The 26,689-nt window shown below is 37.3% G+C and overlaps 25 non-coding genes across 25 annotated transcripts; all 25 read right to left on the bottom strand.

Moving 5' to 3' along the window:
• Nucleotides 1-311: 311 nt before the first annotated feature.
• TRNAF-GAA (transfer RNA phenylalanine (anticodon GAA)) lies at nt 312-384 on the bottom strand. The gene has a single exon. It is a non-coding gene; the product is annotated as a tRNA-Phe (tRNA).
• Nucleotides 385-1,015: 631 nt separating this feature from the next.
• TRNAF-GAA (transfer RNA phenylalanine (anticodon GAA)) lies at nt 1,016-1,088 on the bottom strand. The gene has a single exon. It is a non-coding gene; the product is annotated as a tRNA-Phe (tRNA).
• Nucleotides 1,089-1,719: 631 nt separating this feature from the next.
• Nucleotides 1,720-1,792, bottom strand: TRNAF-GAA (transfer RNA phenylalanine (anticodon GAA)). The gene has a single exon. It is a non-coding gene; the product is annotated as a tRNA-Phe (tRNA).
• A 629-nt stretch (nt 1,793-2,421) lies between these two features.
• Nucleotides 2,422-2,494, bottom strand: TRNAF-GAA (transfer RNA phenylalanine (anticodon GAA)). The gene has a single exon. It is a non-coding gene; the product is annotated as a tRNA-Phe (tRNA).
• A 631-nt stretch (nt 2,495-3,125) lies between these two features.
• TRNAF-GAA (transfer RNA phenylalanine (anticodon GAA)) lies at nt 3,126-3,198 on the bottom strand. Its single transcript has one exon. It is a non-coding gene; the product is annotated as a tRNA-Phe (tRNA).
• A 766-nt stretch (nt 3,199-3,964) lies between these two features.
• Nucleotides 3,965-4,037, bottom strand: TRNAF-GAA (transfer RNA phenylalanine (anticodon GAA)). The gene has a single exon. It is a non-coding gene; the product is annotated as a tRNA-Phe (tRNA).
• Nucleotides 4,038-6,250: 2,213 nt separating this feature from the next.
• Nucleotides 6,251-6,323, bottom strand: TRNAF-GAA (transfer RNA phenylalanine (anticodon GAA)). The gene has a single exon. It is a non-coding gene; the product is annotated as a tRNA-Phe (tRNA).
• Nucleotides 6,324-7,090: 767 nt separating this feature from the next.
• Nucleotides 7,091-7,163, bottom strand: TRNAF-GAA (transfer RNA phenylalanine (anticodon GAA)). Its single transcript has one exon. It is a non-coding gene; the product is annotated as a tRNA-Phe (tRNA).
• Nucleotides 7,164-8,484: 1,321 nt separating this feature from the next.
• On the bottom strand, nt 8,485-8,557 carry TRNAF-GAA (transfer RNA phenylalanine (anticodon GAA)). Its single transcript has one exon. It is a non-coding gene; the product is annotated as a tRNA-Phe (tRNA).
• A 766-nt stretch (nt 8,558-9,323) lies between these two features.
• On the bottom strand, nt 9,324-9,396 carry TRNAF-GAA (transfer RNA phenylalanine (anticodon GAA)). Its single transcript has one exon. It is a non-coding gene; the product is annotated as a tRNA-Phe (tRNA).
• Nucleotides 9,397-10,163: 767 nt separating this feature from the next.
• On the bottom strand, nt 10,164-10,236 carry TRNAF-GAA (transfer RNA phenylalanine (anticodon GAA)). Its single transcript has one exon. It is a non-coding gene; the product is annotated as a tRNA-Phe (tRNA).
• Nucleotides 10,237-12,107: 1,871 nt separating this feature from the next.
• Nucleotides 12,108-12,180, bottom strand: TRNAF-GAA (transfer RNA phenylalanine (anticodon GAA)). Its single transcript has one exon. It is a non-coding gene; the product is annotated as a tRNA-Phe (tRNA).
• Nucleotides 12,181-13,219: 1,039 nt separating this feature from the next.
• On the bottom strand, nt 13,220-13,292 carry TRNAF-GAA (transfer RNA phenylalanine (anticodon GAA)). Its single transcript has one exon. It is a non-coding gene; the product is annotated as a tRNA-Phe (tRNA).
• Nucleotides 13,293-14,057: 765 nt separating this feature from the next.
• Nucleotides 14,058-14,130, bottom strand: TRNAF-GAA (transfer RNA phenylalanine (anticodon GAA)). Its single transcript has one exon. It is a non-coding gene; the product is annotated as a tRNA-Phe (tRNA).
• A 632-nt stretch (nt 14,131-14,762) lies between these two features.
• Nucleotides 14,763-14,835, bottom strand: TRNAF-GAA (transfer RNA phenylalanine (anticodon GAA)). Its single transcript has one exon. It is a non-coding gene; the product is annotated as a tRNA-Phe (tRNA).
• Nucleotides 14,836-15,464: 629 nt separating this feature from the next.
• TRNAF-GAA (transfer RNA phenylalanine (anticodon GAA)) lies at nt 15,465-15,537 on the bottom strand. The gene has a single exon. It is a non-coding gene; the product is annotated as a tRNA-Phe (tRNA).
• Nucleotides 15,538-16,167: 630 nt separating this feature from the next.
• On the bottom strand, nt 16,168-16,240 carry TRNAF-GAA (transfer RNA phenylalanine (anticodon GAA)). The gene has a single exon. It is a non-coding gene; the product is annotated as a tRNA-Phe (tRNA).
• Nucleotides 16,241-17,006: 766 nt separating this feature from the next.
• TRNAF-GAA (transfer RNA phenylalanine (anticodon GAA)) lies at nt 17,007-17,079 on the bottom strand. The gene has a single exon. It is a non-coding gene; the product is annotated as a tRNA-Phe (tRNA).
• A 631-nt stretch (nt 17,080-17,710) lies between these two features.
• Nucleotides 17,711-17,783, bottom strand: TRNAF-GAA (transfer RNA phenylalanine (anticodon GAA)). The gene has a single exon. It is a non-coding gene; the product is annotated as a tRNA-Phe (tRNA).
• A 1,730-nt stretch (nt 17,784-19,513) lies between these two features.
• TRNAF-GAA (transfer RNA phenylalanine (anticodon GAA)) lies at nt 19,514-19,586 on the bottom strand. Its single transcript has one exon. It is a non-coding gene; the product is annotated as a tRNA-Phe (tRNA).
• Nucleotides 19,587-20,764: 1,178 nt separating this feature from the next.
• On the bottom strand, nt 20,765-20,837 carry TRNAF-GAA (transfer RNA phenylalanine (anticodon GAA)). The gene has a single exon. It is a non-coding gene; the product is annotated as a tRNA-Phe (tRNA).
• A 767-nt stretch (nt 20,838-21,604) lies between these two features.
• On the bottom strand, nt 21,605-21,677 carry TRNAF-GAA (transfer RNA phenylalanine (anticodon GAA)). Its single transcript has one exon. It is a non-coding gene; the product is annotated as a tRNA-Phe (tRNA).
• A 631-nt stretch (nt 21,678-22,308) lies between these two features.
• On the bottom strand, nt 22,309-22,381 carry TRNAF-GAA (transfer RNA phenylalanine (anticodon GAA)). Its single transcript has one exon. It is a non-coding gene; the product is annotated as a tRNA-Phe (tRNA).
• A 2,424-nt stretch (nt 22,382-24,805) lies between these two features.
• On the bottom strand, nt 24,806-24,878 carry TRNAF-GAA (transfer RNA phenylalanine (anticodon GAA)). Its single transcript has one exon. It is a non-coding gene; the product is annotated as a tRNA-Phe (tRNA).
• A 1,732-nt stretch (nt 24,879-26,610) lies between these two features.
• TRNAF-GAA (transfer RNA phenylalanine (anticodon GAA)) lies at nt 26,611-26,683 on the bottom strand. Its single transcript has one exon. It is a non-coding gene; the product is annotated as a tRNA-Phe (tRNA).
• Nucleotides 26,684-26,689: the final 6 nt, after the last annotated feature.

Here is a 26,689-nt window from a genome sequence, read left to right as displayed (position 1 = left end):
GCAACAAAAAGATGCCAACGCCAAGAAGTTTTAATCTAAGTCAAGCCAGAAGTAACATATGTGATCACTTACATGCTGATGTACATATGTTTCTGCTCAACATTAGCAATAATGTGAAGAACATGCAGATAATGCAACCATGCTTAAAAGTAAATCATGGGACACTTTTAATCTAAATCAAGCCAGAAGTAACATATGTGATCACTTACATGCTGATGTACATATGTTTCTGCTCAACATTAGCAATAATTTGAAGAACATGCAGATAATGCAACCATGCTTAAAAGTAAATCATGGGACACTGCAACCAATGCCGAAACCCGGGATCGAACCAGGGACCTTTAGATCTTCAGTCTAACGCTCTCCCAACTGAGCTATTTCGGCTTCCCTTTGATGCAGTATTTCGCTTTTGGATCGGTGAGCATATTCCAAAAAAAAAAAAAACAACTCGGATCAAGTTTTGTGACTACAGAACAGATATAAGTTGTGCAAGCTTCAACATATACTGATTTACAGTGATTTATTAGAATGTTGAACCCACTGATGAGATCCCAATTTCGTTGTTGAAGAGGATAACTAATGTGTGGAGCACGTTTTCCAAAAAATAAACGTTGTCAAAACGGAGATATTGAAAAGGACAGCTGATCTTAAAAGGTGAGACTAAGTATGTTTCAGAAGTTAGAAACCATTGCCAATGCTTGGGATTTAAGTCTGGGCATTTTAAGTTTACAGTTCTCCACTCCAATATTATCAAGTTATAACCACGACTAGGGATCTTCGGATGTGCCGGATAACATTCTTCCAACAGTGAACATTTTGATAGTAGAACATAGAAAATAAAGCAACAAAAAGATGCCAACGCCAAGAAGTTTTAATCTAAGTCAAGCCAGAAGTAACATATGTGATCACTTACATGCTGATGTACATATGTTTCTGCTCAACATTAGCAATAATGTGAAGAACATGCAGATAATGCAACCATGCTTAAAAGTAAATCATGGGACACTGCAACCAATGCCGAAACCCGGGATCGAACCAGGGACCTTTAGATCTTCAGTCTAACGCTCTCCCAACTGAGCTATTTCGGCTTCCCTTTGATGCAGTATTTCGCTTTTGGATCGGTGAGCATATTCCAAAAAAAAAAACAACAACTCGGATCAAGTTTTGTGACTACAGAACAGATATAAGTTGTGCAAGCTTCAACATATACTGATTTACAGTGATTTATTAGAATGTTGAACCCACTGATGAGATCCCAATTTCGTTGTTGAAGAGGATAACTAATGTGTGGAGCACGTTTTCCAAAAAATAAACGTTGTCAAAACGGAGATATTGAAAAGGACAGCTGATCTTAAAAGGTGAGACTAAGTATGTTTCAGAAGTTAGAAACCATTGCCAATGCTTGGGATTTAAGTCTGGGCATTTTAAGTTTACAGTTCTCCACTCCAATATTATCAAGTTATAACCACGACTAGGGATCTTCGGATGTGCCGGATAACATTCTTCCAACAGTGAACATTTTGATAGTAGAACATAGAAAATAAAGCAACAAAAAGATGCCAACGCCAAGAAGTTTTAATCTAAGTCAAGCCAGAAGTAACATATGTGATCACTTACATGCTGATGTACATATGTTTCTGCTCAACATTAGCAATAATGTGAAGAACATGCAGATAATGCAACCATGCTTAAAAGTAAATCATGGGACACTGCAACCAATGCCGAAACCCGGGATCGAACCAGGGACCTTTAGATCTTCAGTCTAACGCTCTCCCAACTGAGCTATTTCGGCTTCCCTTTGATGCAGTATTTCGCTTTTGGATCGGTGAGCATATTCCAAAAAAAAAAAACAACTCGGATCAAGTTTTGTGACTACAGAACAGATATAAGTTGTGCAAGCTTCAACATATACTGATTTACAGTGATTTATTAGAATGTTGAACCCACTGATGAGATCCCAATTTCGTTGTTGAAGAGGATAACTAATGTGTGGAGCACGTTTTCCAAAAAATAAACGTTGTCAAAACGGAGATATTGAAAAGGACAGCTGATCTTAAAAGGTGAGACTAAGTATGTTTCAGAAGGTAGAAACCATTGCCAATGCTTGGGATTTAAGTCTGGGCATTTTAAGTTTACAGTTCTCCACTCCAATATTATCAAGTTATAACCACGACTAGGGATCTTCGGATGTGCCGGATAACATTCTTCCAACAGTGAACATTTTGATAGTAGAACATAGAAAATAAAGCAACAAAAAGATGCCAACGCCAAGAAGTTTTAATCTAAGTCAAGCCAGAAGTAACATATGTGATCACTTACATGCTGATGTACATATGTTTCTGCTCAACATTAGCAATAATGTGAAGAACATGCAGATAATGCAACCATGCTTAAAAGTAAATCATGGGACACTGCAACCAATGCCGAAACCCGGGATCGAACCAGGGACCTTTAGATCTTCAGTCTAACGCTCTCCCAACTGAGCTATTTCGGCTTCCCTTTGATGCAGTATTTCGCTTTTGGATCGGTGAGCATATTCCAAAAAAAAAAACAACAACTCGGATCAAGTTTTGTGACTACAGAACAGATATAAGTTGTGCAAGCTTCAACATATACTGATTTACAGTGATTTATTAGAATGTTGAACCCACTGATGAGATCCCAATTTCGTTGTTGAAGAGGATAACTAATGTGTGGAGCACGTTTTCCAAAAAATAAACGTTGTCAAAACGGAGATATTGAAAAGGACAGCTGATCTTAAAAGGTGAGACTAAGTATGTTTCAGAAGTTAGAAACCATTGCCAATGCTTGGGATTTAAGTCTGGGCATTTTAAGTTTACAGTTCTCCACTCCAATATTATCAAGTTATAACCACGACTAGGGATCTTCGGATGTGCCGGATAACATTCTTCCAACAGTGAACATTTTGATAGTAGAACATAGAAAATAAAGCAACAAAAAGATGCCAACGCCAAGAAGTTTTAATCTAAGTCAAGCCAGAAGTAACATATGTGATCACTTACATGCTGATGTACATATGTTTCTGCTCAACATTAGCAATAATGTGAAGAACATGCAGATAATGCAACCATGCTTAAAAGTAAATCATGGGACACTGCAACCAATGCCGAAACCCGGGATCGAACCAGGGACCTTTAGATCTTCAGTCTAACGCTCTCCCAACTGAGCTATTTCGGCTTCCCTTTGATGCAGTATTTCGCTTTTGGATCGGTGAGCATATTCCAAAAAAAAAAAACAACTCGGATCAAGTTTTGTGACTACAGAACAGATATAAGTTGTGCAAGCTTCAACATATACTGATTTACAGTGATTTATTAGAATGTTGAACCCACTGATGAGATCCCAATTTCGTTGTTGAAGAGGATAACTAATGTGTGGAGCACGTTTTCCAAAAAATAAACGTTGTCAAAACGGAGATATTGAAAAGGACAGCTGATCTTAAAAGGTGAGACTAAGTATGTTTCAGAAGGTAGAAACCATTGCCAATGCTTGGGATTTAAGTCTGGGCATTTTAAGTTTACAGTTCTCCACTCCAATATTATCAAGTTATAACCACGACTAGGGATCTTCGGATGTGCCGGATAACATTCTTCCAACAGTGAACATTTTGATAGTAGAACATAGAAAATAAAGCAACAAAAAGATGCCAACGCCAAGAAGTTTTAAACCAAGTCAAGCCAGAAGTAACATATGTGATCACTTACATGCTGATGTACATATGTTTCTGCTCAACATTAGCAATAATGTGAAGAACATGCAGATAATGCAACCATGCTTAAAAGTAAATCATGGGACACTTTTAATCTAATTCAAGCCAGAAGTAACATATGTGATCACTTACATGCTGATGTACATATGTTTCTGCTCAACATTAGCAATAATGTGAAGAACATGCAGATAATGCAACCATGCTTAAAAGTAAATCATGGGACACTGCAACCAATGCCGAAACCCGGGATCGAACCAGGGACCTTTAGATCTTCAGTCTAACGCTCTCCCAACTGAGCTATTTCGGCTTCCCGTTCATGTAGTATTTCGCTTTTGGATCGGCGAGCATATTCAAAAAAAAAACAACAACTCGGATCAAGTTTTGTGACTACAGAACAGATATAAGTTGTGCAAGCTTCAACATATACTGATTTACAGTGATTTATTAGAATGTTGAACCCACTGATGAGATCCCAATTTCGTTGTTGAAGAGGATAACTAATGTGTGGAGCACGTTTTCCAAAAAATAAACGTTGTCAAAACGGAGATATTGAAAAGGACAGCTGATCTTAAAAGGTGAGACTAAGTATGTTTCAGAAGGTAGAAACCATTGCCAATGCTTGGGATTTAAGTCTGGGCATTTTAAGTTTACAGTTCTCCACTCCAATATTATCAAGTTATAACCACGACTAGGGATCTTCGGATGTGCCGGATAACATTCTTCCAACAGTGAACATTTTGATAGTAGAACATAGAAAATAAAGCAACAAAAAGATGCCAACGCCAAGAAGTTTTAATCTAAGTCAAGCCAGAAGTAACATATGTGATCACTTACATGCTGATGTACATATGTTTCTGCTCAACATTAGCAATAATGTGAAGAACATGCAGATAATGCAACCATGCTTAAAAGTAAATCATGGGACACTGCAACCAATGCCGAAACCCAGGATCGAACCAGGGACCTTTAGTCTAACGCTCTCCCAACTGAGCTATTTCGGCTTCCCGTTAATGCAGTATTTCGCTTTTGGATCGGTGAGCATATTCCAAAAAAAAAACAACTCGGATCAAGTTTTGTGACTACAGAACAGATATAAGTTGTGCAAGCTTCAACATATACTGATTTACAGTGATTTATTAGAATGTTGAACCCACTGATGAGATCCCAATTTCGTTGTTGAAGAGGATAACTAATGTGTGGAGCACGTTTTCCAAAAAATAAACGTTGTCAAAACGGAGATATTGAAAAGGACAGCTTATCTTAAAAGGTGAGACTAAGTATGTTTCAGAAGGTAGAAACCATTGCCAATGCTTGGGATTTAAGTCTGGGCATTTTAAGTTTACAGTTCTCCACTCCAATATTATCAAGTTATAACCACGACTAGGGATCTTCGGATGTGCCGGATAACATTCTTCCAACAGTGAACATTTTGATAGTAGAACATAGAAAATAAAGCAACAAAAAGATGCCAACGCCAAGAAGTTTTAATCTAAGTCAAGCCAGAAGTAACATATGTGATCACTTACATGCTGATGTACATATGTTTCTGCTCAACATTAGCAATAATGTGAAAAACATGCAGATAATGCAACCATGCTTAAAAGTAAATCATGGGACACTTTTAATCTAAGTCAAGCCAGAAGTAACATATGTGATCACTTACATGCTGATGAACATATGTTTCTGCTCAACATTAGCAATAATGTGAAGAACATGCAGATAATGCAACCATGCTTAAAAGTAAATCATGGGACACTTTTAATCTAATTCAAGCCAGAAGTAACATATGTGATCACTTACATGCTGATGTACATAGGTTTCTGCTCAACATTAGCAATAATGTGAAGAACATGCAGATAATGCAACCATGCTTAAAAGTAAATCATGGGACACTTTTAATCTAAGTCAAGCCAGAAGTAACATATGTGATCACTTACATGCTGATGTACATATGTTTCTGTTCAACATTAGCAATAATGTGAAGAACATGCAGATAATGCAACCATGCTTAAAAGTAAATCATTAGAATTAGAATGTTGAACCCACTGATGAGATCCCAATTTCGTTGTTGAAGAGGATAACTAATGTGTGGAGCACGTTTTCCAAAAAATAAACGTTGTCAAAACGGAGATATTGAAAAGGACAGCTGATCTTAAAAGGTGAGACTAAGTATGTTTCAGAAGGTAGAAACCATTGCCAATGCTTGGGATTTAAGTCTGGGCATTTTAAGTTTACAGTTCTCCACTCCAATATTATCAAGTTATAACCACGACTAGGGATCTTCGGATGTGCCGGATAACATTCTTCCAACAGTGAACATTTTGATAGTAGAACATAGAAAATAAAGCAACAAAAAGATGCCAACGCCAAGAAGTTTTAATCTAAGTCAAGCCAGAAGTAACATATGTGATCACTTACATGCTGATGTACATATGTTTCTGCTCAACATTAGCAATAATGTGAAGAACATGCAGATAATGCAACCATGCTTAAAAGTAAATCATGGGACACTGCAACCAATGCCGAAACCCGGGATCGAACCAGGGACCTTTAGATCTTCAGTCTAACGCTCTCCCAACTGAGCTATTTCGGCTTCCCGTTGATGCAGTATTTCGCTTTTGGATCGGTGAGCATATTCCAAAAAAAAAAAAACAACTCGGATCAAGTTTTGTGACTACAGAACAGATATAAGTTGTGCAAGCTTCAACATATACTGATTTACAGTGATTTATTAGAATGTTGAACCCACTGATGAGATCCCAATTTCGTTGTTGAAGAGGATAACTAATGTGTGGAGCACGTTTTCCAAAAAATAAACGTTGTCAAAACGGAGATATTGAAAAGGACAGCTGATCTTAAAAGGTGAGACTAAGTATGTTTCAGAAGGTAGAAACCATTGCCAATGCTTGGGATTTAAGTCTGGGCATTTTAAGTTTACAGTTCTCCACTCCAATATTATCAAGTTATAACCACGACTAGGGATCTTCGGATGTGCCGGATAACATTCTTCCAACAGTGAACATTTTGATAGTAGAACATAGAAAATAAAGCAACAAAAAGATGCCAACGCCAAGAAGTTTTAAACCAAGTCAAGCCAGAAGTAACATATGTGATCACTTACATGCTGATGTACATATGTTTCTGCTCAACATTAGCAATAATGTGAAGAACATGCAGATAATGCAACCATGCTTAAAAGTAAATCATGGGACACTTTTAATCTAATTCAAGCCAGAAGTAACATATGTGATCACTTACATGCTGATGTACATATGTTTCTGCTCAACATTAGCAATAATGTGAAGAACATGCAGATAATGCAACCATGCTTAAAAGTAAATCATGGGACACTGCAACCAATGCCGAAACCCGGGATCGAACCAGGGACCTTTAGATCTTCAGTCTAACGCTCTCCCAACTGAGCTATTTCGGCTTCCCGTTCATGTAGTATTTCGCTTTTGGATCGGCGAGCATATTCAAAAAAAAAACAACAACTCGGATCAAGTTTTGTGACTACAGAACAGATATAAGTTGTGCAAGCTTCAACATATACTGATTTACAGTGATTTATTAGAATGTTGAACCCACTGATGAGATCCCAATTTCGTTGTTGAAGAGGATAACTAATGTGTGGAGCACGTTTTCCAAAAAATAAACGTTGTCAAAACGGAGATATTGAAAAGGACAGCTGATCTTAAAAGGTGAGACTAAGTATGTTTCAGAAGGTAGAAACCATTGCCAATGCTTGGGATTTAAGTCTGGGCATTTTAAGTTTACAGTTCTCCACTCCAATATTATCAAGTTATAACCACGACTAGGGATCTTCGGATGTGCCGGATAACATTCTTCCAACAGTGAACATTTTGATAGTAGAACATAGAAAATAAAGCAACAAAAAGATGCCAACGCCAAGAAGTTTTAATCTAAGTCAAGCCAGAAGTAACATATGTGATCACTTACATGCTGATGTACATATGTTTCTGCTCAACATTAGCAATAATGTGAAGAACATGCAGATAATGCAACCATGCTTAAAAGTAAATCATGGGACACTGCAACCAATGTCGAAACCCAGGATCGAACCAGGGACCTTTAGTCTAACGCTCTCCCAACTGAGCTATTTCGGCTTCCCGTTAATGCAGTATTTCGCTTTTGGATCGGTGAGCATATTCCAAAAAAAAAACAACTCGGATCAAGTTTTGTGACTACAGAACAGATATAAGTTGTGCAAGCTTCAACATATACTGATTTACAGTGATTTATTAGAATGTTGAACCCACTGATGAGATCCCAATTTCGTTGTTGAAGAGGATAACTAATGTGTGGAGCACGTTTTCCAAAAAATAAACGTTGTCAAAACGGAGATATTGAAAAGGACAGCTGATCTTAAAAGGTGAGACTAAGTATGTTTCAGAAGGTAGAAACCATTGCCAATGCTTGGGATTTAAGTCTGGGCATTTTAAGTTTACAGTTCTCCACTCCAATATTATCAAGTTATAACCACGACTAGGGATCTTCGGATGTGCCGGATAACATTCTTCCAACAGTGAACATTTTGATAGTAGAACATAGAAAATAAAGCAACAAAAAAATGCCAACGCCAAGAAGTTTTAAACCAAGTCAAGCCAGAAGTAACATATGTGATCACTTACATGCTGATGTACATATGTTTCTGCTCAACATTAGCAATAATGTGAAGAACATGCAGATAATGCAACCATGCTTAAAAGTAAATCATGGGACACTGCAACCAATGCCGAAACCCGGGATCGAACCAGGGACCTTTAGATCTTCAGTCTAACGCTCTCCCAACTGAGCTATTTCGGCTTCCCTTTGATGCAGTATTTCGCTTTTGGATCGGTGAGCATATTCCAAAAAAAAAAAACAACTCGGATCAAGTTTTGTGACTACAGAACAGATATAAGTTGTGCAAGCTTCAACATATACTGATTTACAGTGATTTATTAGAATGTTGAACCCACTGATGAGATCCCAATTTCGTTGTTGAAGAGGATAACTAATGTGTGGAGCACGTTTTCCAAAAAATAAACGTTGTCAAAACGGAGATATTGAAAAGGACAGCTGATCTTAAAAGGTGAGACTAAGTATGTTTCAGAAGGTAGAAACCATTGCCAATGCTTGGGATTTAAGTCTGGGCATTTTAAGTTTACAGTTCTCCACTCCAATATTATCAAGTTATAACCACGACTAGGGATCTTCGGATGTGCCGGATAACATTCTTCCAACAGTGAACATTTTGATAGTAGAACATAGAAAATAAAGCAACAAAAAGATGCCAACGCCAAGAAGTTTTAAACCAAGTCAAGCCAGAAGTAACATATGTGATCACTTACATGCTGATGTACATATGTTTCTGCTCAACATTAGCAATAATGTGAAGAACATGCAGATAATGCAACCATGCTTAAAAGTAAATCATGGGACACTTTTAATCTAATTCAAGCCAGAAGTAACATATGTGATCACTTACATGCTGATGTACATATGTTTCTGCTCAACATTAGCAATAATGTGAAGAACATGCAGATAATGCAACCATGCTTAAAAGTAAATCATGGGACACTGCAACCAATGCCGAAACCTGGGATCGAACCAGGGACCTTTAGATCTTCAGTCTAACGCTCTCCCAACTGAGCTATTTCGGCTTCCCGTTCATGTAGTATTTCGCTTTTGGATCGGTGAGCATATTCAAAAAAAAAAACAACAACTCGGATCAAGTTTTGTGACTACAGAATAGATATAAGTTGTGCAAGCTTCAACATATACTGATTTACAGTGATTTATTAGAATGTTGAACCCACTGATGAGATCCCAATTTCGTTGTTGAAGAGGATAACTAATGTGTGGAGCACGTTTTCCAAAAAATAAACGTTGTCAAAACGGAGATATTGAAAAGGACAGCTGATCTTAAAAGGTGAGACTAAGTATGTTTCAGAAGGTAGAAACCATTGCCAATGCTTGGGATTTAAGTCTGGGCATTTTAAGTTTACAGTTCTCCACTCCAATATTATCAAGTTATAACCACGACTAGGGATCTTCGGATGTGCCGGATAACATTCTTCCAACAGTGAACATTTTGATAGTAGAACATAGAAAATAAAGCAACAAAAAGATGCCAACGCCAAGAAGTTTTAAACCAAGTCAAGCCAGAAGTAACATATGTGATCACTTACATGCTGATGTACATATGTTTCTGCTCAACATTAGCAATAATGTGAAGAACATGCAGATAATGCAACCATGCTTAAAAGTAAATCATGGGACACTTTTAATCTAATTCAAGCCAGAAGTAACATATGTGATCACTTACATGCTGATGTACATATGTTTCTGCTCAACATTAGCAATAATGTGAAGAACATGCAGATAATGCAACCATGCTTAAAAGTAAATCATGGGACACTGCAACCAATGCCGAAACCTGGGATCGAACCAGGGACCTTTAGATCTTCAGTCTAACGCTCTCCCAACTGAGCTATTTCGGCTTCCCGTTCATGTAGTATTTCGCTTTTGGATCGGTGAGCATATTCAAAAAAAAAAAACAACAACTCGGATCAAGTTTTGTGACTACAGAATAGATATAAGTTGTGCAAGCTTCAACATATACTGATTTACAGTGATTTATTAGAATGTTGAACCCACTGATGAGATCCCAATTTCGTTGTTGAAGAGGATAACTAATGTGTGGAGCACGTTTTCCAAAAAATAAACGTTGTCAAAACGGAGATATTGAAAAGGACAGCTGATCTTAAAAGGTGAGACTAAGTATGTTTCAGAAGGTAGAAACCATTGCCAATGCTTGGGATTTAAGTCTGGGCATTTTAAGTTTACAGTTCTCCACTCCAATATTATCAAGTTATAACCACGACTAGGGATCTTCGGATGTGCCGGATAACATTCTTCCAACAGTGAACATTTTGATAGTAGAACATAGAAAATAAAGCAACAAAAAGATGCCAACGCCAAGAAGTTTTAATCTAAGTCAAGCCAGAAGTAACATATGTGATCACTTACATGCTGATGTACATATGTTTCTGCTCAACATTAGCAATAATGTGAAGAACATGCAGATAATGCAACCATGCTTAAAAGTAAATAATGGGACACTTTTAATCTAAGTCAAGCCAGAAGTAACATATGTGATCACTTACATGCTGATGTACATATGTTTCTGCTCAACATTAGCAATAATGTGAAGAACATGCAGATAATGCAACCATGCTTAAAAGTAAATCATGGGACACTGCAACCAATGTCGAAACCCAGGATCGAACCAGGGACCTTTAGTCTAACGCTCTCCCAACTGAGCTATTTCGGCTTCCCGTTAATGCAGTATTTCGCTTTTGGATCGGTGAGCATATTCCAAAAAAAAAACAACTCGGATCAAGTTTTGTGACTACAGAACAGATATAAGTTGTGCAAGCTTCAACATATACTGATTTACAGTGATTTATTAGAATGTTGAACCCACTGATGAGATCCCAATTTCGTTGTTGAAGAGGATAACTAATGTGTGGAGCACGTTTTCCAAAAAATAAACGTTGTCAAAACGGAGATATTGAAAAGGACAGCTTATCTTAAAAGGTGAGACTAAGTATGTTTCAGAAGGTAGAAACCATTGCCAATGCTTGGGATTTAAGTCTGGGCATTTTAAGTTTACAGTTCTCCACTCCAATATTATCAAGTTATAACCACGACTAGGGATCTTCGGATGTGCCGGATAACATTCTTCCAACAGTGAACATTTTGATAGTAGAACATAGAAAATAAAGCAACAAAAAGATGCCAACGCCAAGAAGTTTTAATCTAAGTCAAGCCAGAAGTAACATATGTGATCACTTACATGCTGATGTACATATGTTTCTGCTCAACATTAGCAATAATGTGAAAAACATGCAGATAATGCAACCATGCTTAAAAGTAAATCATGGGACACTTTTAATCTAAGTCAAGCCAGAAGTAACATATGTGATCACTTACATGCTGATGAACATATGTTTCTGCTCAACATTAGCAATAATGTGAAGAACATGCAGATAATGCAACCATGCTTAAAAGTAAATCATGGGACACTTTTAATCTAATTCAAGCCAGAAGTAACATATGTGATCACTTACATGCTGATGTACATAGGTTTCTGCTCAACATTAGCAATAATGTGAAGAACATGCAGATAATGCAACCATGCTTAAAAGTAAATCATGGGACACTTTTAATCTAAGTCAAGCCAGAAGTAACATATGTGATCACTTACATGCTGATGTACATATGTTTCTGCTCAACATTAGCAATAATGTGAAGAACATGCAGATAATGCAACCATGCTTAAAAGTAAATCATGGGACACTGCAACCAATGCCGAAACCCGGGATCGAACCAGGGACCTTTAGATCTTCAGTCTAACGCTCTCCCAACTGAGCTATTTCGGCTTCCCGTTCATGTAGTATTTCGCTTTTGGATCGGCGAGCATATTCAAAAAAAAAAAACAACTCGGATCAAGTTTTGTGACTACAGAACAGATATAAGTTGTGCAAGCTTCAACATATACTGATTTACAGTGATTTATTAGAATGTTGAACCCACTGATGAGATCCCAATTTCGTTGTTGAAGAGGATAACTAATGTGTGGAGCACGTTTTCCAAAAAATAAACGTTGTCAAAACGGAGATATTGAAAAGGACAGCTTATCTTAAAAGGTGAGACTAAGTATGTTTCAGAAGGTAGAAACCATTGCCAATGCTTGGGATTTAAGTCTGGGCATTTTAAGTTTACAGTTCTCCACTCCAATATTATCAAGTTATAACCACGACTAGGGATCTTCGGATGTGCCGGATAACATTCTTCCAACAGTGAACATTTTGATAGTAGAACATAGAAAATAAAGCAACAAAAAGATGCCAACGCCAAGAAGTTTTAATCTAAGTCAAGCCAGAAGTAACATATGTGATCACTTACATGCTGATGTACATATGTTTCTGCTCAACATTAGCAATAATGTGAAAAACATGCAGATAATGCAACCATGCTTAAAAGTAAATCATGGGACACTTTTAATCTAAGTCAAGCCAGAAGTAACATATGTGATCACTTACATGCTGATGAACATATGTTTCTGCTCAACATTAGCAATAATGTGAAGAACATGCAGATAATGCAACCATGCTTAAAAGTAAATCATGGGACACTTTTAATCTAATTCAAGCCAGAAGTAACATATGTGATCACTTACATGCTGATGTACATAGGTTTCTGCTCAACATTAGCAATAATGTGAAGAACATGCAGATAATGCAACCATGCTTAAAAGTAAATCATGGGACACTTTTAATCTAAGTCAAGCCAGAAGTAACATATGTGATCACTTACATGCTGATGTACATATGTTTCTGCTCAACATTAGCAATAATGTGAAGAACATGCAGATAATGCAACCATGCTTAAAAGTAAATCATGGGACACTGCAACCAATGCCGAAACCCGGGATCGAACCAGGGACCTTTAGATCTTCAGTCTAACGCTCTCCCAACTGAGCTATTTCGGCTTCCCGTTCATGTAGTATTTCGCTTTTGGATCGGCGAGCATATTCAAAAAAAAAAAACAACTCGGATCAAGTTTTGTGACTACAGAACAGATATAAGTTGTGCAAGCTTCAACATATACAGATTTACAGTGATTTATTAGAATGTTGAACCCACTGATGAGATCCCAATTTCGTTGTTGAAGAGGATAACTAATGTGTGGAGCACGTTTTCCAAAAAATAAACGTTGTCAAAACGGAGATATTGAAAAGGACAGCTGATCTTAAAAGGTGAGACTAAGTATGTTTCAGAAGGTAGAAACCATTGCCAATGCTTGGGATTTAAGTCTGGGCATTTTAAGTTTACAGTTCTCCACTCCAATATTATCAAGTTATAACCACGACTAGGGATCTTCGGATGTGCCGGATAACATTCTTCCAACAGTGAACATTTTGATAGTAGAACATAGAAAATAAAGCAACAAAAAGATGCCAACGCCAAGAAGTTTTAATCTAAGTCAAGCCAGAAGTAACATATGTGATCACTTACATGCTGATGTACATATGTTTCTGCTCAACATTAGCAATAATGTGAAGAACATGCAGATAATGCAACCATGCTTAAAAGTAAATCATGGGACACTTTTAATCTAAATCAAGCCAGAAGTAACATATGTGATCACTTACATGCTGATGTACATATGTTTCTGCTCAACATTAGCAATAATTTGAAGAACATGCAGATAATGCAACCATGCTTAAAAGTAAATCATGGGACACTGCAACCAATGCCGAAACCCGGGATCGAACCAGGGACCTTTAGATCTTCAGTCTAACGCTCTCCCAACTGAGCTATTTCGGCTTCCCTTTGATGCAGTATTTCGCTTTTGGATCGGTGAGCATATTCCAAAAAAAAAAAAAAACAACTCGGATCAAGTTTTGTGACTACAGAACAGATATAAGTTGTGCAAGCTTCAACATATACTGATTTACAGTGATTTATTAGAATGTTGAACCCACTGATGAGATCCCAATTTCGTTGTTGAAGAGGATAACTAATGTGTGGAGCACGTTTTCCAAAAAATAAACGTTGTCAAAACGGAGATATTGAAAAGGACAGCTGATCTTAAAAGGTGAGACTAAGTATGTTTCAGAAGGTAGAAACCATTGCCAATGCTTGGGATTTAAGTCTGGGCATTTTAAGTTTACAGTTCTCCACTCCAATATTATCAAGTTATAACCACGACTAGGGATCTTCGGATGTGCCGGATAACATTCTTCCAACAGTGAACATTTTGATAGTAGAACATAGAAAATAAAGCAACAAAAAGATGCCAACGCCAAGAAGTTTTAATCTAAGTCAAGCCAGAAGTAACATATGTGATCACTTACATGCTGATGTACATATGTTTCTGCTCAACATTAGCAATAATGTGAAGAACATGCAGATAATGCAACCATGCTTAAAAGTAAATCATGGGACACTGCAACCAATGCCGAAACCCGGGATCGAACCAGGGACCTTTAGATCTTCAGTCTAACGCTCTCCCAACTGAGCTATTTCGGCTTCCCTTTGATGCAGTATTTCGCTTTTGGATCGGTGAGCATATTCCAAAAAAAAAAAACAACTCGGATCAAGTTTTGTGACTACAGAACAGATATAAGTTGTGCAAGCTTCAACATATACTGATTTACAGTGATTTATTAGAATGTTGAACCCACTGATGAGATCCCAATTTCGTTGTTGAAGAGGATAACTAATGTGTGGAGCACGTTTTCCAAAAAATAAACGTTGTCAAAACGGAGATATTGAAAAGGACAGCTGATCTTAAAAGGTGAGACTAAGTATGTTTCAGAAGTTAGAAACCATTGCCAATGCTTGGGATTTAAGTCTGGGCATTTTAAGTTTACAGTTCTCCACTCCAATATTATCAAGTTATAACCACGACTAGGGATCTTCGGATGTGCCGGATAACATTCTTCCAACAGTGAACATTTTGATAGTAGAACATAGAAAATAAAGCAACAAAAAGATGCCAACGCCAAGAAGTTTTAATCTAAGTCAAGCCAGAAGTAACATATGTGATCACTTACATGCTGATGTACATATGTTTCTGCTCAACATTAGCAATAATGTGAAGAACATGCAGATAATGCAACCATGCTTAAAAGTAAATCATGGGACACTGCAACCAATGCCGAAACCCGGGATCGAACCAGGGACCTTTAGATCTTCAGTCTAACGCTCTCCCAACTGAGCTATTTCGGCTTCCCTTTGATGCAGTATTTCGCTTTTGGATCGGTGAGCATATTCCAAAAAAAAAAAAACAACTCGGATCAAGTTTTGTGACTACAGAACAGATATAAGTTGTGCAAGCTTCAACATATACTGATTTACAGTGATTTATTAGAATGTTGAACCCACTGATGAGATCCCAATTTCGTTGTTGAAGAGGATAACTAATGTGTGGAGCACGTTTTCCAAAAAATAAACGTTGTCAAAACGGAGATATTGAAAAGGACAGCTGATCTTAAAAGGTGAGACTAAGTATGTTTCAGAAGGTAGAAACCATTGCCAATGCTTGGGATTTAAGTCTGGGCATTTTAAGTTTACAGTTCTCCACTCCAATATTATCAAGTTATAACCACGACTAGGGATCTTCGGATGTGCCGGATAACATTCTTCCAACAGTGAACATTTTGATAGTAGAACATAGAAAATAAAGCAACAAAAAGATGCCAACGCCAAGAAGTTTTAATCCAAGTCAAGCCAGAAGTAACATATGTGATCACTTACATGCTGATGTACATATGTTTCTGCTCAACATTAGCAATAATGTGAAGAACATGCAGATAATGCAACCATGCTTAAAAGTAAATCATGGGACACTGCAACCAATGCCGAAACCCGGGATCGAACCAGGGACCTTTAGATCTTCAGTCTAACGCTCTCCCAACTGAGCTATTTCGGCTTCCCGTTGATGCAGTATTTCGCTTTTGGATCGGTGAGCATATTCCAAAAAAAAAAAACAACTCGGATCAAGTTTTGTGACTACAGAACAGATATAAGTTGTGCAAGCTTCAACATATACTGATTTACAGTGATTTATTAGAATGTTGAACCCACTGATGAGATCCCAATTTCGTTGTTGAAGAGGATAACTAATGTGTGGAGCACGTTTTCCAAAAAATAAACGTTGTCAAAACGGAGATATTGAAAAGGACAGCTGATCTTAAAAGGTGAGACTAAGTATGTTTCAGAAGGTAGAAACCATTGCCAATGCTTGGGATTTAAGTCTGGGCATTTTAAGTTTACAGTTCTCCACTCCAATATTATCAAGTTATAACCACGACTAGGGATCTTCGGATGTGCCGGATAACATTCTTCCAACAGTGAACATTTTGATAGTAGAACATAGAAAATAAAGCAACAAAAAGATGCCAACGCCAAGAAGTTTTAATCTAAGTCAAGCCAGAAGTAACATATGTGATCACTTACATGCTGATGTACATATGTTTCTGCTCAACATTAGCAATAATGTGAAGAACATGCAGATAATGCAACCATGCTTAAAAGTAAATCATGGGACACTTTTAATCTAAATCAAGCCAGAAGTAACATATGTGATCACTTACATGCTGATGTACATATGTTTCTGCTCAACATTAGCAATAATGTGAAGAACATGCAGATAATGCAACCATGCTTAAAAGTAAATCATGGGACACTGCAACCAATGCCGAAACCCGGGATCGAACCAGGGACCTTTAGATCTTCAGTCTAACGCTCTCCCAACTGAGCTATTTCGGCTTCCCGTTGATGCAGTATTTCGCTTTTGGATCGGTGAGCATATTCCAAAAAAAAAAAAAAAAACTCGGATCAAGTTTTGTGACTACAGAACAGATATAAGTTGTGCAAGCTTCAACATATACTGATTTACAGTGATTTATTAGAATGTTGAACCCACTGATGAGATCCCAATTTCGTTGTTGAAGAGGATAACTAATGTGTGGAGCACGTTTTCCAAAAAATAAACGTTGTCAAAACGGAGATATTGAAAAGGACAGCTGATCTTAAAAGGTGAGACTAAGTATGTTTCAGAAGGTAGAAACCATTGCCAATGCTTGGGATTTAAGTCTGGGCATTTTAAGTTTACAGTTCTCCACTCCAATATTATCAAGTTATAACCACGACTAGGGATCTTCGGATGTGCCGGATAACATTCTTCCAACAGTGAACATTTTGATAGTAGAACATAGAAAATAAAGCAACAAAAAGATGCCAACGCCAAGAAGTTTTAATCTAAGTCAAGCCAGAAGTAACATATGTGATCACTTACATGCTGATGTACATATGTTTCTGCTCAACATTAGCAATAATGTGAAGAACATGCAGATAATGCAACCATGCTTAAAAGTAAATCATGGGACACTGCAACCAATGCCGAAACCCGGGATCGAACCAGGGACCTTTAGATCTTCAGTCTAACGCTCTCCCAACTGAGCTATTTCGGCTTCCCGTTGATGCAGTATTTCGCTTTTGGATCGGTGAGCATATTCCAAAAAAAAAACAACTCGGATCAAGTTTTGTGACTACAGAACAGATATAAGTTGTGCAAGCTTCAACATATACTGATTTACAGTGATTTATTAGAATGTTGAACCCACTGATGAGATCCCAATTTCGTTGTTGAAGAGGATAACTAATGTGTGGAGCACGTTTTCCAAAAAATAAACGTTGTCAAAACGGAGATATTGAAAAGGACAGCTGATCTTAAAAGGTGAGACTAAGTATGTTTCAGAAGGTAGAAACCATTGCCAATGCTTGGGATTTAAGTCTGGGCATTTTAAGTTTACAGTTCTCCACTCCAATATTATCAAGTTATAACCACGACTAGGGATCTTCGGATGTGCCGGATAACATTCTTCCAACAGTGAACATTTTGATAGTAGAACATAGAAAATAAAGCAACAAAAAGATGCCAACGCCAAGAAGTTTTAATCTAAGTCAAGCCAGAAGTAACATATGTGATCACTTACATGCTGATGTACATATGTTTCTGCTCAACATTAGCAATAATGTGAAGAACATGCAGATAATGCAACCATGCTTAAAAGTAAATCATGGGACACTTTTAATCTAAGTCAAGCCAGAAGTAACATATGTGATCACTTACATGCTGATGTACATATGTTTCTGCTCAACATTAGCAATAATGTGAAGAACATGCAGATAATGCAACCATGCTTAAAAGTAAATCATGGGACACTGCAACCAATGCCGAAACCCAGGATCGAACCAGGGACCTTTAGTCTAACGCTCTCCCAACTGAGCTATTTCGGCTTCCCGTTGATGCAGTATTTCGCTTTTGGATCGGTGAGCATATTCCAAAAAAAAAACAACTCGGATCAAGTTTTGTGACTACAGAACAGATATAAGTTGTGCAAGCTTCAACATATACTGATTTACAGTGATTTATTAGAATGTTGAACCCACTGATGAGATCCCAATTTCGTTGTTGAAGAGGATAACTAATGTGTGGAGCACGTTTTCCAAAAAATAAACGTTGTCAAAACGGAGATATTGAAAAGGACAGCTGATCTTAAAAGGTGAGACTAAGTATGTTTCAGAAGGTAGAAACCATTGCCAATGCTTGGGATTTAAGTCTGGGCATTTTAAGTTTACAGTTCTCCACTCCAATATTATCAAGTTATAACCACGACTAGGGATCTTCGGATGTGCCGGATAACATTCTTCCAACAGTGAACATTTTGATAGTAGAACATAGAAAATAAAGCAACAAAAAGATGCCAACGCCAAGAAGTTTTAATCTAAGTCAAGCCAGAAGTAACATATGTGATCACTTACATGCTGATGTACATATGTTTCTGCTCAACATTAGCAATAATGTGAAGAACATGCAGATAATGCAACCATGCTTAAAAGTAAATCATGGGTCACTTTTAATCTAAGTCAAGCCAGAAGTAACATATGTGATCACTTACATGCTGATGAACATATGTTTCTGCTCAACATTAGCAATAATGTGAAGAACATGCAGATAATGCAACCATGCTTAAAAGTAAATCATGGGACACTTTTAATCTAATTCAAGCCAGAAGTAACATATGTGATCACTTACATGCTGATGTACATATGTTTCTGCTCAACATTAGCAATAATGTGAAGAACATGCAGATAATGCAACCATGCTTAAAAGTAAATCATGGGACACTGCAACCAATGCCGAAACCCGGGATCGAACCAGGGACCTTTAGATCTTCAGTCTAACGCTCTCCCAACTGAGCTATTTCGGCTTCCCTTTGATGCAGTATTTCGCTTTTGGATCGGTGAGCATATTCCAAAAAAAAAAAAACAACTCGGATCAAGTTTTGTGACTACAGAACAGATATAAGTTGTGCAAGCTTCAACATATACTGATTTACAGTGATTTATTAGAATGTTGAACCCACTGATGAGATCCCAATTTCGTTGTTGAAGAGGATAACTAATGTGTGGAGCACGTTTTCCAAAAAATAAACGTTGTCAAAACGGAGATATTGAAAAGGACAGCTGATCTTAAAAGGTGAGACTAAGTATGTTTCAGAAGGTAGAAACCATTGCCAATGCTTGGGATTTAAGTCTGGGCATTTTAAGTTTACAGTTCTCCACTCCAATATTATCAAGTTATAACCACGACTAGGGATCTTCGGATGTGCCGGATAACATTCTTCCAACAGTGAACATTTTGATAGTAGAACATAGAAAATAAAGCAACAAAAAGATGCCAACGCCAAGAAGTTTTAATCCAAGTCAAGCCAGAAGTAACATATGTGATCACTTACATGCTGATGTACATATGTTTCTGCTCAACATTAGCAATAATGTGAAGAACATGCAGATAATGCAACCATGCTTAAAAGTAAATCATGGGACACTTTTAATCTAAGTCAAGCCAGAAGTAACATATGTGATCACTTACATGCTGATGTACATATGTTTCTGCTCAACATTAGCAATAATGTGAAGAACATGCAGATAATGCAACCATGCTTAAAAGTAAATCATGGGACACTTTTAATCTAAGTCAAGCCAGAAGTAACATATGTGATCACTTACATGCTGATGTACATATGTTTCTGCTCAACATTAGCAATAATGTGAAGAACATGCAGATAATGCAACCATGCTTAAAAGTAAATCATGGGACACTTTTAATCTAAGTCAAGCCAGAAGTAACATATGTGATCACTTACATGCTGATGAACATATGTTTCTGCTCAACATTAGCAATAATGTGAAGAACATGCAGATAATGCAACCATGCTTAAAAGTAAATCATGGGACACTTTTAATCTAATTCAAGCCAGAAGTAACATATGTGATCACTTACATGCTGATGTACATATGTTTCTGCTCAACATTAGCAATAATGTGAAGAACATGCAGATAATGCAAAAATGCTTAAAAGTAAATCATGGGACACTGCAACCAATGCCGAAACCCGGGATCGAACCAGGGACCTTTAGATCTTCAGTCTAACGCTCTCCCAACTGAGCTATTTCGGCTTCCCGTTTATGCAGTATTTCGCTTTTGGATCGGTGAGCATATTCCAAAAAAAAAAAAACAACTCGGATCAAATTTTGTGACTACAGAACAGATATAAGTTGTGCAAGCTTCAACATATACTGATTTACAGTGATTTATTAGAATGTTGAACCCACTGATGAGATCCCAATTTCGTTGTTGAAGAGGATAACTAATGTGTGGAGCACGTTTTCCAAAAAATAAACGTTGTCAAAACGGAGATATTGAAAAGGACAGCTGATCTTAAAAGGTGAGACTAAGTATGTTTCAGAAGGTAGAAACCATTGCCAATGCTTGGGATTTAAGTCTGGGCATTTTAAGTTTACAGTTCTCCACTCCAATATTATCAAGTTATAACCACGACTAGGGATCTTCGGATGTGCCGGATAACATTCTTCCAACAGTGAACATTTTGATAGTAGAACATAGAAAATAAAGCAACAAAAAGATGCCAACGCCAAGAAGTTTTAATCTAAGTCAAGCCAGAAGTAACATATGTGATCACTTACATGCTGATGTACATATGTTTCTGCTCAACATTAGCAATAATGTGAAGAACATGCAGATAATGCAACCATGCTTAAAAGTAAATCATGGGACACTTTTAATCTAAATCAAGCCAGAAGTAACATATGTGATCACTTACATGCTGATGTACATATGTTTCTGCTCAACATTAGCAATAATTTGAAGAACATGCAGATAATGCAACCATGCTTAAAAGTAAATCATGGGACACTGCAACCAATGCCGAAACCCGGGATCGAACCAGGGACCTTTAGATCTTCAGTCTAACGCTCTCCCAACTGAGCTATTTCGGCTTCCCTTTGATGCAGTATTTCGCTTTTGGATCGGTGAGCATATTCCAAAAAAAAAAAAAAAAACTCGGATCAAGTTTTGTGACTACAGAACAGATATAAGTTGTGCAAGCTTCAACATATACTGATTTACAGTGATTTATTAGAATGTTGAACCCACTGATGAGATCCCAATTTCGTTGTTGAAGAGGATAACTAATGTGTGGAGCACGTTTTCCAAAAAATAAACGTTGTCAAAACGGAGATATTGAAAAGGACAGCTGATCTTAAAAGGTGAGACTAAGTATGTTTCAGAAGGTAGAAACCATTGCCAATGCTTGGGATTTAAGTCTGGGCATTTTAAGTTTACAGTTCTCCACTCCAATATTATCAAGTTATAACCACGACTAGGGATCTTCGGATGTGCCGGATAACATTCTTCCAACAGTGAACATTTTGATAGTAGAACATAGAAAATAAAGCAACAAAAAGATGCCAACGCCAAGAAGTTTTAATCTAAGTCAAGCCAGAAGTAACATATGTGATCACTTACATGCTGATGTACATATGTTTCTGCTCAACATTAGCAATAATGTGAAGAACATGCAGATAATGCAACCATGCTTAAAAGTAAATCATGGGACACTGCAACCAATGCCGAAACCCGGGATCGAACCAGGGACCTTTAGATCTTCAGTCTAACGCTCTCCCAACTGAGCTATTTCGGCTTCCCGTTGATGCAGTATTTCGCTTTTGGATCGGTGAGCATATTCCAAAAAAAAAAAACAACTCGGATCAAGTTTTGTGACTACAGAACAGATATAAGTTGTGCAAGCTTCAACATATACTGATTTACAGTGATTTATTAGAATGTTGAACCCACTGATGAGATCCCAATTTCGTTGTTGAAGAGGATAACTAATGTGTGGAGCACGTTTTCCAAAAAATAAACGTTGTCAAAACGGAGATATTGAAAAGGACAGCTGATCTTAAAAGGTGAGACTAAGTATGTTTCAGAAGGTAGAAACCATTGCCAATGCTTGGGATTTAAGTCTGGGCATTTTAAGTTTACAGTTCTCCACTCCAATATTATCAAGTTATAACCACGACTAGGGATCTTCGGATGTGCCGGATAACATTCTTTCAACAGTGAACATTTTGATAGTAGAACATAGAAAATAAAGCAACAAAAAGATGCCAACGCCAAGAAGTTTTAATCTAAGTCAAGCCAGAAGTAACATATGTGATCACTTACATGCTGATGTACATATGTTTCTGCTCAACATTAGCAATAATGTGAAGAACATGCAGATAATGCAACCATGCTTAAAAGTAAATCATGGGACACTTTTAATCTAAGTCAAGCCAGAAGTAACATATGTGATCACTTACATGCTGATGTACATATGTTTCTGCTCAACATTAGCAATAATGTGAAGAACATGCAGATAATGCAACCATGCTTAAAAGTAAATCATGGGACACTGCAACCAATGCCGAAACCCGGGATCGAACCAGGGACCTTTAGTCTAACGCTCTCCCAACTGAGCTATTTCGGCTTCCCGTTGATGCAGTATTTCGCTTTTGGATCGGTGAGCATATTCCAAAAAAAAAACAACTCGGATCAAGTTTTGTGACTACAGAACAGATATAAGTTGTGCAAGCTTCAACATATACTGATTTACAGTGATTTATTAGAATGTTGAACCCACTGATGAGATCCCAATTTCGTTGTTGAAGAGGATAACTAATGTGTGGAGCACGTTTTCCAAAAAATAAACGTTGTCAAAACGGAGATATTGAAAAGGACAGCTGATCTTAAAAGGTGAGACTAAGTATGTTTCAGAAGTTAGAAACCATTGCCAATGCTTGGGATTTAAGTCTGGGCATTTTAAGTTTACAGTTCTCCACTCCAATATTATCAAGTTATAACCACGACTAGGGATCTTCGGATGTGCCGGATAACATTCTTCCAACAGTGAACATTTTGATAGTAGAACATAGAAAATAAAGCAACAAAAAGATGCCAACGCCAAGAAGTTTTAATCTAAGTCAAGCCAGAAGTAACATATGTGATCACTTACATGCTGATGTACATATGTTTCTGCTCAACATTAGCAATAATGTGAAGAACATGCAGATAATGCAACCATGCTTAAAAGTAAATCATGGGACACTTTTAATCTAAGTCAAGCCAGAAGTAACATATGTGATCACTTACATGCTGATGTACATATGTTTCTGCTCAACATTAGCAATAATGTGAAGAACATGCAGATAATGCAACCATGCTTAAAAGTAAATCATGGGACACTGCAACCAATGCCGAAACCCAGGATCGAACCAGGGACCTTTAGTCTAACGCTCTCCCAACTGAGCTATTTCGGCTTCCCGTTGATGCAGTATTTCGCTTTTGGATCGGTGAGCATATTCCAAAAAAAAAACAACTCGGATCAAGTTTTGTGACTACAGAACAGATATAAGTTGTGCAAGCTTCAACATATACTGATTTACAGTGATTTATTAGAATGTTGAACCCACTGATGAGATCCCAATTTCGTTGTTGAAGAGGATAACTAATGTGTGGAGCACGTTTTCCAAAAAATAAACGTTGTCAAAACGGAGATATTGAAAAGGACAGCTGATCTTAAAAGGTGAGACTAAGTATGTTTCAGAAGTTAGAAACCATTGCCAATGCTTGGGATTTAAGTCTGGGCATTTTAAGTTTACAGTTCTCCACTCCAATATTATCAAGTTATAACCACGACTAGGGATCTTCGGATGTGCCGGATAACATTCTTCCAACAGTGAACATTTTGATAGTAGAACATAGAAAATAAAGCAACAAAAAGATGCCAACGCCAAGAAGTTTTAATCCAAGTCAAGCCAGAAGTAACATATGTGATCACTTACATGCTGATGTACATATGTTTCTGCTCAACATTAGCAATAATGTGAAGAACATGCAGATAATGCAACCATGCTTAAAAGTAAATCATGGGACACTTTTAATCTAAATCAAGCCAGAAGTAACATATGTGATCACTTACATGCTGATGTACATATGTTTCTGCTCAACATTAGCAATAATGTGAAGAACATGCAGATAATGCAACCATGCTTAAAAGTAAATCATGGGACACTGCAACCAATGCCGAAACCCGGGATCGAACCAGGGACCTTTAGATCTTCAGTCTAACGCTCTCCCAACTGAGCTATTTCGGCTTCCCTTTGATGCAGTATTTCGCTTTTGGATCGGTGAGCATATTCCAAAAAAAAAAAACAACTCGGATCAAGTTTTGTGACTACAGAACAGATATAAGTTGTGCAAGCTTCAACATATACTGATTTACAGTGATTTATTAGAATGTTGAACCCACTGATGAGATCCCAATTTCGTTGTTGAAGAGGATAACTAATGTGTGGAGCACGTTTTCCAAAAAATAAACGTTGTCAAAACGGAGATATTGAAAAGGACAGCTGATCTTAAAAGGTGAGACTAAGTATGTTTCAGAAGTTAGAAACCATTGCCAATGCTTGGGATTTAAGTCTGGGCATTTTAAGTTTACAGTTCTCCACTCCAATATTATCAAGTTATAACCACGACTAGGGATCTTCGGATGTGCCGGATAACATTCTTTCAACAGTGAACATTTTGATAGTAGAACATAGAAAATAAAGCAACAAAAAGATGCCAACGCCAAGAAGTTTTAATCTAAGTCAAGCCAGAAGTAACATATGTGATCACTTACATGCTGATGTACATATGTTTCTGCTCAACATTAGCAATAATGTGAAGAACATGCAGATAATGCAACCATGATTAAAAGTAAATCATGGGACACTTTTAATCTAAGTCAAGCCAGAAGTAACATATGTGATCACTTACATGCTGATGTACATATGTTTCTGCTCAACATTAGCAATAATGTGAAGAACATGCAGATAATGCAACCATGCTTAAAAGTAAATCATGGGACACTGCAACCAATGCCGAAACCCAGGATCGAACCAGGGACCTTTAGTCTAACGCTCTCCCAACTGAGCTATTTCGGCTTCCCGTTGATGCAGTATTTCGCTTTTGGATCGGTGAGCATATTCCAAAAAAAAAACAACTCGGATCAAGTTTTGTGACTACAGAACAGATATAAGTTGTGCAAGCTTCAACATATACTGATTTACAGTGATTTATTAGAATGTTGAACCCACTGATGAGATCCCAATTTCGTTGTTGAAGAGGATAACTAATGTGTGGAGCACGTTTTCCAAAAAATAAACGTTGTCAAAACGGAGATATTGAAAAGGACAGCTGATCTTAAAAGGTGAGACTAAGTATGTTTCAGAAGGTAGAAACCATTGCCAATGCTTGGGATTTAAGTCTGGGCATTTTAAGTTTACAGTTCTCCACTCCAATATTATCAAGTTATAACCACGACTAGGGATCTTCGGATGTGCCGGATAACATTCTTCCAACAGTGAACATTTTGATAGTAGAACATAGAAAATAAAGCAACAAAAAGATGCCAACGCCAAGAAGTTTTAATCTAAGTCAAGCCAGAAGTAACATATGTGATCACTTACATGCTGATGTACATAGGTTTCTGCTCAACATTAGCAATAATGTGAAGAACATGCAGATAATGCAACCATGCTTAAAAGTAAATCATGGGTCACTTTTAATCTAAGTCAAGCCAGAAGTAACATATGTGATCACTTACATGCTGATGAACATATGTTTCTGCTCAACATTAGCAATAATGTGAAGAACATGCAGATAATGCAACCATGCTTAAAAGTAAATCATGGGACACTTTTAATCTAATTCAAGCCAGAAGTAACATATGTGATCACTTACATGCTGATGTACATATGTTTCTGCTCAACATTAGCAATAATGTGAAGAACATGCAGATAATGCAACCATGCTTAAAAGTAAATCATGGGACACTGCAACCAATGCCGAAACCCGGGATCGAACCAGGGACCTTTAGATCTTCAGTCTAACGCTCTCCCAACTGAGCTATTTCGGCTTCCCT

Source organism: Pelobates fuscus, chromosome 6, assembly GCF_036172605.1.
Source record: "Pelobates fuscus isolate aPelFus1 chromosome 6, aPelFus1.pri, whole genome shotgun sequence".
Taxonomy (NCBI): domain Eukaryota; kingdom Metazoa; phylum Chordata; class Amphibia; order Anura; family Pelobatidae; genus Pelobates; species Pelobates fuscus.
The sequence above is the reverse complement of the archived record's forward strand: the minus strand, read 5'-3'. Positions and strand labels throughout refer to the sequence as shown.